The sequence below is a fragment of the Hibiscus syriacus genome, unplaced genomic scaffold, assembly GCF_006381635.1.
Source record: "Hibiscus syriacus cultivar Baekdansim isolate YM2019G1 unplaced genomic scaffold, ASM638163v2 tig00000538_pilon, whole genome shotgun sequence".
NCBI lineage: Eukaryota > Viridiplantae > Streptophyta > Magnoliopsida > Malvales > Malvaceae > Hibiscus > Hibiscus syriacus.
This window is the reverse complement of record NW_024061797.1, coordinates 387,780-399,480: the sequence shown is the minus strand read 5'-3', so window position 1 is coordinate 399,480 and position 11,701 is coordinate 387,780. Positions and strand designations below refer to the sequence as shown.

Below are 11,701 nucleotides of genomic sequence, written 5' to 3'. Positions count from 1 at the left end.
ACCGACCACGAACCCCTCTTTATTATTAAAAAAAACGAATTTTTGGTTATAAACGCAGATCAGTTTATTTTTTATTAGTGTTTTCTTAAAACTCTTTTAAAAAATAATTTTTAGGTATTCGACCTACCTAGCCCAAAAGGCCGATGGCGACTCCCAAATTATTTTCAAAACCATTTATTCACATAAATTTTCCCGCCAAATTTAAAATTTCGTGCCCGGACGAAAACCGGTTACGACAAGGATGACGACGACGACGAATTAAAGTTTCTACAAAATTCAGTTCCTGTAGATTATAACAATGTTACAATTGAGGATGAGTTCGAGACCCAATGTCTGAACCTTGGTGAGGAAACTCAAATGTTGAACTTTGGCGACGAAACATAAGTGTTGGATGATTTAGATTGCCGTGAGAATATGGAGACCCAGTTGTTGGATGAATTCGATGGCAGCGTTTCTCTTGATAGTGAAGGTGAAGGAACAGATGGAACTGAGGTTTTGGATGATGGTGATGAGGTCGTGAATGGCGAGATAGTAATCAGAGATCAACCTACCCACGAACAGAGGAGTTCGGGTATGTTCCTTTCAGAGTTTATTTGGCTAATGTTAGTGGTATTGGCAACGAATACCTGTATGTTTTGTATATCAGGAAGTTGATCCCGAAGTCTCAACTGAAGTTATGATATTCTGCCTTGTGTTTCTTCAGGAATCTGTGTTCCTACATCAACACCGGATGTCGAAGCGGTGTCGGAACTTGGAACAGGAACCTGGTATTTTCCTATGGCTTGTTCATGGTCAGGAATGCTTGACTTTGTTGATATGTTGTGGCTATATTTAAATCAACTGCTTGTTGCTGTCTCAGGGGATATGTTGATTTTGATAAGCGGGTTTTATAAACTTTGAAGCACTTTTGCTTATCCTTTGTGTTCATCCTTCACTTTCTGTTAACATGGCTTGTTTCCCATATGATCTGTCCGAAGGTTTACTTCAGTTCGTGCAGTGTCCATGCGGGCCTCTGGTCTTGCAGCTCGCAATGTGGCATTACGGAAAGCGAACAGCGCGAGTTTTGTTCTATCTGGACTGGTAGTCAGTTTCGGACCAGAGCATGGTCGATAGTAATGATTTAAATCCGAAAGTCATGGAGAACACTAGTCAGGACAAGATCAGGGGAATTCTGATAGGTATGGAATCAATTCCAGGGTTAGTTGTGCAACTGCAAGAGAACTTTTTGCCGAGGATTGTCAAGGAATTTCTGGGAACAATGAAAACACTTAATTTCGTGGGAGCAAGAGAAGACTTGCTCGACGTTCCCGATTGCGATGGTCCAGCAGGTTTAAGTTATATCGACTCTCAGGAAGCTGGGGAGTTATCACAAGCTAATGCACTTAATTTCGTGGAAAAATTTGTAAATGATAATTTGAAGGGATTTGATGATGAAGTTGATTTGGTAAAGAGTACACGGCAGATTTCGAAATTATTCTCATGCCCAAAAGGGCCACAAAGTTTGGCCAAGAAACTATTGAAAGAAGCACTGACAGTGAGAGAGGAATTTTGAATGGGATGATTTTCTGGAGGATGATGGAGGGGGCAATATTTATCGTAAAATGAAGGAAGAGTTCTATGGTAATAGAAGCCATTCGTGGAAATCTTCTACCCACCCGGAATCCTAAAGGAAGGAAACTAGAGGAATCTTGTAATGATGATCAACCGAAGTCTGCTGATAGGACAGTTCATTCTGATTCAAAATTACTTTTGTGCAATCGAAAGATAATGACAAGACGGTACAGAGGTCAAATGAATTTTAGAAAAATCTTTCCAATGAGTTTTATGAACAATTTAATTTGGATTCCTCGAGAGGGGAATTGGAAGCCACTGGGGCAAAGACAGGTGCTGCTGAAGAACTAAATGATGTAGGTTTCGACAATCAGATGGCAGCTGGAGCTATGGAAGCCTTATTCTGTGCAGAGGCGGCTACTGACCTGGAAGCTGATCAATGTTTCCAAAGCATATCCGAGGGATCCACTAAAGGTTCATTTAGGGGGACTCTGGGAAGAAATTTCTTCTACATCAAGAAAGGGTGTTTCTTGTTTTGATGCAGCTCCATTTACAAGACGATCCAAGAGAACTAAGTCAAGTGAAGAGTCTTCAGTTTTGACGGTGAAACATTCCAAGAGTGTTGGGAAGGACTGTGACATGGAGTTGCTTCTGCCGAAAATGAAGAAAGCTAAACTTCTTGGTGGATCAAGAAGGAAACGACATCCTGAAGAGGTTCACACTATTACACCCTTTTCTCATCAAACAAGGCAGTCCTCAGTCACAAACATGCAAATGGCTGGGAATCCAGTAAGTGATTGCAGAAAAGGAAGAAAATGGATCAAAGAGGCTGGTTTCCTTCAAGAAAGTAGATCTTCTGGGAGTACAGATGTTGCACTATCCGAAGTGTCAAATGCTAAAGGGAGACTTTCTATATGGCATTTTGATCAATCTGGAGGACACGGAAATGGAAATGTTGAATTAAGTATTGATGTCCATTTGCAGCTGATTACGAGGAGCACTGGCTATCATTTACCTAGCCATCCCAGAAAAAAAGATCCTCCAAGAAAACGCCTGTTGATATTGGTGAGTCTGATAAAATTGAAAAACACTCCCGAAAACCTGTTCAGTCAGATGTCAATGGACCTCCAATTTCTGTGCCGAAAAGGTTGAGAGGAAGCAATAGAAGTACGTGCATTCCATCATCCACTAGGAGGACTACACAATCATCTGTGAATACTTATACGCTTCTGTATATTGCAGACCATAATTCAGAAGGAAAATTAGCTCATCGAAGTTCCGAAAAACAGGGTTCAGATGATGATGAGATTAATTGCAATCTTACTGAGAAGAATGGGGGGATGATATCAAAGAGCAAAATTGGGCCATAGACTGCAAAGGCAATCAAGTACTCTGGTGGAAATCCTGATGCAATTTCTTTGTCCAATGCTTAAATTTTAGCTGTAAACGTTGCTTCTAATAAATCACCAAAAGAGAAATCGAGGTCACCTGGTTCTCTATGCTCTACGCCAGCTAACCGTCCAACACCCATCAATGCTGCATCACCTGTTTGTATGGGTGAAGAATATTTTAATCAGTCATGCAAGAACCTATTAAAATCTTCATTTATAAAAGAACTCAAAAGTTTAAGACCAATCGAGCCTGAACCTATTTCCCCTTTGAAAGAAATGAGGAAGAGAAGGGATTTGGCCAATAAACAGCAGAAAAAGGTATTAGTTGCTTGTGATTCAGTATCTCTAAAGGTATAAAAGCTCTTTTACCAGGTCTTGGCCCGCCTAAGTATCTCCGAGGCATCATCTATTTCAGATGCAACACACTTTATAACTGATGAATTTGTGCGCACCAGTAATATGTTGGAAGCAATTGCTTCTGGCAAACCAGTTGTTACAATCTATGGCTTGAAAGCATCGGGCAAGTTGATATTCACATCGATGAAGAAGCTTATGTATTGAGGGATATCAAAAAAGAGAAAGAGCTCAGCTGTTGCATTCCAGTTTCTTTAGCACGTGCACGCATATGATCTGTCCGAAGGTTTACTTCAGTTCGTGCAGTGTCCATGCGGGCCTCTGGTCTTGCAGCTCGCAATGTGGCATTACGGAAAGCGAACAGCGCGAGTTTTGTTCTATCTGGACTGGTATCATTTTCGGACCAGAGCATGGTCGATAGTAATGATTTAAATCGAAAGTCATGGAGAACACTAGTCAGGGACAAGATCAGGGGAATTCTGATAGGTATGGAATCAATTCCAGGGTTAGTTGTGCAACTGCAAGAGAACTTTTGCCGAGGATTGTCAAGGAATTTCTGGAACAATGAAAACACTTAATTTCGTGGGAGCAAGAGAACTTGCTCGACGTTCCCGATTGCGATGGTCCTCAGCAGGTTTAAGTTATATCGACTCTCAGGAACTGGGGATTTATCACAAGCTAATGCACTTAATTTCGTGGAAAATTTGTAAATGAATTTGAAGGGATTTGATGATGAAGTTGATTTGGTAAAGAGTACACGGCAGATTTCGAAACTTATCTCATGCCAAAAGGGCCACAAAGTTTGGCCAAGAAAACTATTGAAAGAAGCACTGACGTGATGAGAGGATTTTGAATGGGATGATTTTCTGGAGGATGATGGAGGGGGCAATATTTATCGTAAAATGAAGGAAAGTTCTATGGTAATAGAAGCCATTCGTGGAAATCTTCTACCCACCCCGGAATAAAGGAAGGAAACTAGAGGAATCTTGTAATGATGATCAACCGAAGTCTGCTGATAGGACAGTTCATTCTGATTCAAAATACTTTTGTGCAATCGAAAGATAATGACAAGACGGTACAAGAAGGTCAAGAATTTTAGAAAAATCTTTCCAATGAGTTTTATGAACAATTTAATTTGGATTCCTCGAGAGGGAATTGGAAGCCACTGGGGCAAAGACAGGTGCTGCTGAAGAACTAAATGATGTAGTTTCGACAATCAGATGGCAGCTGGAGCTATGGAAGCCTTATTCTGTGCAGAGGCGGCTACTGACCTGGAAGCTGATCAATGTTTCCAAAGCATATCCGAGGGATCCACTAAAGGTTCATTTAGGGGGACTCTGGGAAGAAAATTTCTTCTACATCAAGAAAGGGTTTTTCTTGTTTTGATGCAGCTCCATTTACAAGACGATCCAAGAGAACTAAGTCAAGTGAAGAGTCTTCAGTTTTGACGGTGAACATTCCAAGAGTGTTGGGAAGGACTGTGACATGGAGTTGCTTCTCTGCCGAAAATGAAGAAAGCTAAACTTCTTGGTGGATCAAGAAGGAAACGACATCCTGAAGAGGTTCACACTATTACACCCTTTTCTCATCAAACAAGGCAGTCCTCAGTCACAAACATGCAAATGGCTGGGAATCCAGTAAGTGATTGCAGAAAGGAAGAAAAGGATCAAAGAGGCTGGTTTCCTTCAAGAAAGTATATCTTCTGGGAGTACAGATGTTGCACTATCCGAAGTGTCAAATGCTAAAGGAGACTTTCTATATGGCATTTTGATCAATCTGGAGGACACGGAAATGGAAATGTTGAATTAAGTATTGATGTCCATTTGCAGCTGATTACGAGGAGCACTGGCTATCATTTACCTAGCCATCCCAGAAAAAAAGATCCTCCAAGAAACGCCTGTTGATATTGGTGAGTCTGATAAATTGAAAAACACTCCCGAAAACCTGTTCAGTCAGATGTCAATGGACCTCCAATTTCTGTGCCGAAAAGGTTGAGAGGAAGCAATAGAAGTACGTGCATTCCATCATCCACTAGGACTACACATCATCTGTGAATACTTATACGCTTCTGTATATTGCAGACCATAATTCAGAAGGAAAATTAGCTCATCGAAGTTCCGAAAAACGGGTTCAGATGATGATGAGATTAATTGCAATCTTACTGAGAAGAATGGGGATGATATCAAAGAGCAAAATTGGGCCATAGACTGCAAAGGCAATCAAGTACTGGTGGAAATCCTGATGCATTCTTTGTCCAATGCTTAAATTTTAGCTGTAAACGTTGCTTCTAATAAATCACCAAAAGAGAAATCGAGGTCACCTGGTTCTCTATGCTCTACGCCAGCTAACCGTCCAACACCCATCAATGCTGCATCACCTGTTTGTATGGGTGAAAGAATATTTTAATCAGTCATGCAAGAACCTATTAAAATCTTCATTTATAAGAACTCAAAGTTTAAGACCAATCGAGCCTGAACCTATTTCCCCTTTGAAAGAAATGAGGAAGAGAAGGGATTTGGCCAATGTTCGAGTTTTGTTTGGCAACCACCTAGACGAGGATATACTTAAACAGCAGAAAAAGGTATTAGTTGCTTTGTGATTTCAGTATCTCTCTAAAGGTATAAAAGCTCTTTTACCAGGTCTTGGCCCGCCTAAGTATCTCCGAGGCATCATCTATTTCAGATGCAACACACTTTATAACTGATGAATTTGTGCGCACCAGTAATATGTTGGCAATTGCTTCTGGCAAACCAGTTGTTACACATCTATGGCTTGAAAGCATCGGGCAAGTTGATATTCACATCGATGAAGAAGCTTATGTATTGAGGGATATCAAAAAAGAGAAAGAGCTCAGCTGTTGCATTCCAGTTTCTTTAGCACGTGCACGCAAACGACCCCTATTACAGGTAAAAAATTCTAGGTTCTTTGGCCACTTGTTCCATCTTGATTTTCACAATAGTGGAGTTACGCAGGGTCGAAGAGTTTTAATCACCCCAAATACAAAACCAGGTAAAGCAACGATCTCGTGTTTGGTGACTGCAGTTCATGGTCAGGTATGGGCGGTTCCCTTGAAAATTCTCTCGAAAATACATATCTTCGGATGTTTGATCACGGAAGTTTATTTCCTTTTTTATGTATTTTGATCAACAATTCCAGGCAGTTGAGAGAATTGGCAGATCTGCTATGAAGAATGACAGATTCCCAGATGATTTGCTGGTTCTATCATGTGAAGAAGATTGTGAATTTTGTGTTCCTTTCCTCGAAAAAGGTAATAAGGGTTCTGTAAATTAGCTGGATTTCAGTTCGAATGTTTTTATTCGAGTGTTTTGCCGTTACGTTATGCTTTTAGAGGCAGTGGTTTACAGTTCAGAGCTGCTACTAAATGGAATAGTTACTCAGAAACTGGATTACTAAAGGTCGTACTATATCATCATGAAAGCATCATTCTCTCGGATCTTTATTTTTGCTTTTGTTACAATGGGAGCAAGACTCAATTATCATATGCTATTTACTTTTTCTTAAAGTACTTGTGTTCATCGCATATCCGGACACAAGGATTTAAGCCCTCTGAAAACCTTTCGGATACTTGAAAAACTTTTAGAAAATAAAACATACGTCAACCATGCACATCCAAGTAAAAATTCTTATGCAGACCCAAAATTTTGTCAAGACCAGTGTGTCGGTTATACATCATGGGATGATTGGTTCTTCAATTATTTCTGTATTAGCTAAGATATTATAACGATATGCTTCCCTAACATATACGTATTTGATGGCAGGCATCGGCTCTTCGAAGATCATGTTAGACGAACCTGATCAACCATGTGGCTGAAGAAAGACGATACGTTTCATCCCTGTGACAAGTGAAGCTTTCTGCTTTTTTTTTTTTCCAGCTTCCTCCGAGTTTATTCGTATTTCCGCCATTTCTTCAGCACGGTTTTCGTAGGCATAGAATGTAGAACATTGTGATCTGTACAGTCCTGGAATTAGTTTTAGCCGTACATGGTAAATGCTTAGGATGCATGCTTGTTTCATTCCCCCCTCTCCCTGTAATTTTGTTCGTTAATATTAACGTATGTATATATTTCGAAGATATATTAATGTCATTTTCCTTTTCCATTTTTCAAGGGTTCACGTTCGAGTTTCTGCATTTATGACATATTTTCTCTTTTGTTTTTGGGATGAAGGGTCACTTTTGTTCCTATTGTAGAGTCTTTATTGTATTTTCGCATCAACTTAGCCTTCGAGGTTGTTTAATTGTATCATTTTATACCTACTTTTCACTTAAAATCTTAAATTGAGGGTTTAAAAGTTATAGGGTTATGGTTTATGGCTTAGGATTACAATTTAGGATTTTAAGTGGGGTAGAGTATAAAATGATATAATTAAACAATTTTAAGGGTTAAATTGATGTAAAAATACGATGGGAGCGAAAATAATAAATTGGGTCTACTATAAGGCCAAAAGTGACTCTTAATCCTCAATTTCTAGTAATATGAACTAATAATCTATTAAATTTTGTATTGAAGGCATAATACTAAAAATAACCCCCAATATTTATTAAAATGGTTATTTGGATTTTTTATTTTTTTTTGGGAGTATTTTGGCCCCATTATTTTATTTTGGGAAAAATATCTATTTATATATGAAAATCATTAATTAACAAACGGTTAACGCTCTAAAATAAAAATAGAGATTTTTTTATCCTAAAAAAACTTTATGGGTTAATTAATGATCAAAGTGACTATTTATTTAAATATTAGAGATTTTTATCATAAAATACTTCCGAAAATATGATAGAGGTTGACACGAGTTGCGAAAAAGGTTTGGATTTTCGTATTAAATTACATTTGCTCATCAAATTATTATTATTACTTTGGTACCTAAACATTTTTTAAGATAAAATCATTATTATTAAGGATGGGCATGAGATCCAAACCTGACATGTTTTGACTCGAATCAATTTGATTGGATCGGGTTTTAAAAAAAAAAGGGTTCATGTCGGGTTGGGTCAAATTTTTTAAATGTGATGTTAAAAAAAAAATTACCTTATAAATTTAGAAATAATTACAATAATATCTCTCTATATATTATTTTTCAATTAATTCATTATTTTTATTGAATAAAAATATTATTTCAGGTTGGGTCGGATCGAATTTTTAAGTTATATATTAGGTCGGGTGAAATATTGTTTCATACCCGTCGGGTCAGATCTCAGATAGAAGAGCTGTTGTTCTCGGATCGGATCAAGTGAAAAAAAAAATCAAACCCAACCTAATTCATGCCCCTCTCTAGTTATTATTTTAGTTACCAACCGTAAAAGTTAAGTCGTTGATGTGAATTTCTTTTTTATTTTTTAATAATGCTCTTTCTCTCTACACCAATACTATCACAAATCATTATTTTAAATGCTAATTAATACTATTATGATTATCCTACTTTTATGAACTTATTATTTAAGGATAGAACATAGATTATTATAGTTTAGTTTTTTTTTCATTGGTAAAATGTTGATTTTTTTTGTTTTTGTTGATGATCGGCGACATCAACTTTAATATTAATTGTTGAATGTTTTTATTCTTTATGATTCTTTTATTTTCTCTTGTTTTTATTTTCAATAAATTTATATGTATGATACGTTTTTCGACCGTTTAACCGTTATTTTCACTTATCTTTTTTTAAAAGTTGATTAGACATTGTTACGACTGATCAAGATGACGCTTATTTGTTATATTGTTGATCTTTCCTGCTTTGGACCCTTGGATTGAATTCAGATACCCATTATATTTCGTGGATAACTTTTCGAGTCTAATTTACGATTTATCAGTGATCTTTTAGTAGCTTGATCCCTTTCGTTTGCTGATGCGATCAGATCTGTTTGTTTTTATCTTTGTTTGAATTTTCTTGGTTAGATTTTAATTTCTTTATATAATCCTTAGGTGATCTTAAGTTATTGATTTTGTCTCAATGATTATAGTAAATTATCTTAATTATGTATTTAGTTTACAATTATTGATTGTAAATCTTTATTATAATTTATGATATTTCTTATTTTAAATAAAATTAATGATATATATATATATATTGAGATGAACAAACTATAAAAATAATTGATTTAACTGATTAATCTAACTAAATTAATTTTGTTGGTTTAGTAAATTTTTTTATTAATCTGATTAGTTATCACTTACTCAATAATATTTATTTGAAGATTCTTAATTATTTAATAATAAATATATAAATTATTTTTATAAACATTGTACTTAAACTTAAAAATTTTAAAGATAATAATTATCTTTTTAACATTGAGGTCGCATCATTTTTTTATAAATTTATTTTTTTCATGAAATGTTTTCTTTCGGTTTATAAATTCTGTCATCGTTCTAAATTTTTTAATACGTAATATTTGAAACCCTTTTTTCCCACTTTCCTCTCTGTTTACAATTTCAGTCTGTACACTGCGGATCCAAGACCCACACACCCATCAATTCAATTTGCATCGCCGATAAAGGCTCAATTGTAGCCGTCTGCGTCTAAAGAGAAGACGGTACCGGTTGGACGGCAACTTCAATCTGCAATTTCTGGCTTCCGAGCTCTCTCCTGTTCATCCTCTTTCTCAAGCCACTCAAGGCCACTTGAATTTGAATTTAATTTTTTGTTTTGTAGTTTTAGGTTAATGTTAAATATCTTTTTTAATAGTTTAATTTATGTTCTTGGTACAATTTAGCTTGATCAGAAAAGTTCTTTGTTGATTTGAACTTCTAACTAAGAAAAAATATTTAATTGCAGCTAAAAGGAAAATGGCAATAAAGTTTCTTGATTGGTATTTGAAAATTGCAGTTGGATCGGCTATAATTGGAGGTTCCATGGAGTTATTCATGATCAAGACTGGTTTCTGTGTGAGAACTCTCCATTTTTTTCTCCCTTTCATTTATCTAAATTGATTTCATCTCAGCAATTTATGATTTTATTCTCCACAACCTAAAAAGTGTAGTCGTTGACTTTCCCTTTCTTTGGTTGCCTTTTAGCTTGATATCACTAAATTTCACAAGATATTAGCTATGTTACCGAGACTTAGCCAAGAGATGTGGTTCAGATACGAGCATGTGTCCGGCACGGATATGTTCAATTCTTATTTTCCTGAAGTTTTTTCGTATGTTTAGAGATTTGTACTTCCATAAGGATATGATACGTAAAGAAAAATGATGAGTCTAAGCAAATTAGTATATTAGTACCATATTCTTGTTGTTAATTGTTGGGTTTTTCGTTGAGTTATTTTGATATTCTCATTTCTTAATGTTATCCTAATAAGACTTTTGAACCCCAGGGTGATCTTATTTCGAACATTTTCAGAATTCTCTCGTTGTAATGTCAATGTGCCTAGGTCATATAAATGGACATCAAAGCTGTGTGTTTCCATGTTATCTTAGACGTGGATCTAATATTCTTATGTCGAAGTGCTAATTTCCTATATTTATGTAAAGGCAGGCTTAATTTCATTCTTTAATAATTTAACGGCTTACTGCTAATTAGTCGTATGACTGTGTGATTAGTGACAAGCATTAGTGAGTGTTAATCTCAATTGATGCTTAATGATGAGTTGAAAAAGATTTGGTTTGAACTGTTATCTGACACACTTGGTAAATGTAAAGGAAGATGATTTCTAACTATTTCGAGGAAAATAATATCCCACGTATTGCTTTAAAATGGTTGTATTTACAATTTGGCATGTTCGTCAAGCCATGTTGCCGTGTTATGGCATGTAACTCTTGATTGAACCTTTACTTTCCTTATGTTGTAGATGACAAAGTGACTGTTCTGGAGTCAGAGAAGCGAGCTTGGGAGAATTCTCCTGAAGCTCAAGCACTGAGAGAAGATCTTGATCCTTGGAGAAATCATGATGCACAAGAAAGAAAAAGTTCCTAATGGAGCCACATCGAGGAATGGGTTTGATGTTGTTTGATTGTTTTGAATAATAGATGTCCCAAGCGCGACCAGAACTCACGAGTCTAAGTAACATAGGTTTCTACTGAGTTAGCAATGTCATTCAAATACTATGAGACAATTTAGGGTAGATCTGTCTGTTTTCGCCGGTTCTATTTCCAGAGAGCAATTTTATTGGTTATTTCCCAAATAATATCTGATATCATGCATTAGTAAATAACCTAGGAAAAGAACATTGGAAACATCCTTGTTGTTTATATAAGCATTGCATGGCTATATGAGTCTCAACCTGATGTTACAAAACTACTTCACAGTAGAAGTTCGGGTTTAGCTTGGTTCATCTGTTTTTCACGGTTTTTACTCATGTGCCGCCTGTGTGAGCCTCAGGTTAGCACAACAGGTTCGGAACATTGATACGAGTTACAGGGAGTTTCTCGAATTATTGAGACTGACTAGAAGCC

General features: G+C 36.5%; 1 pseudogene; it reads left to right on the top strand.

The window, feature by feature from the left end:
• The first annotated feature begins 246 nt into the window (after positions 1-246).
• LOC120208089 lies at positions 247-7,383 on the top strand (annotated as a pseudogene).
• The last annotated feature ends 4,318 nt before the right edge of the window (positions 7,384-11,701 follow it).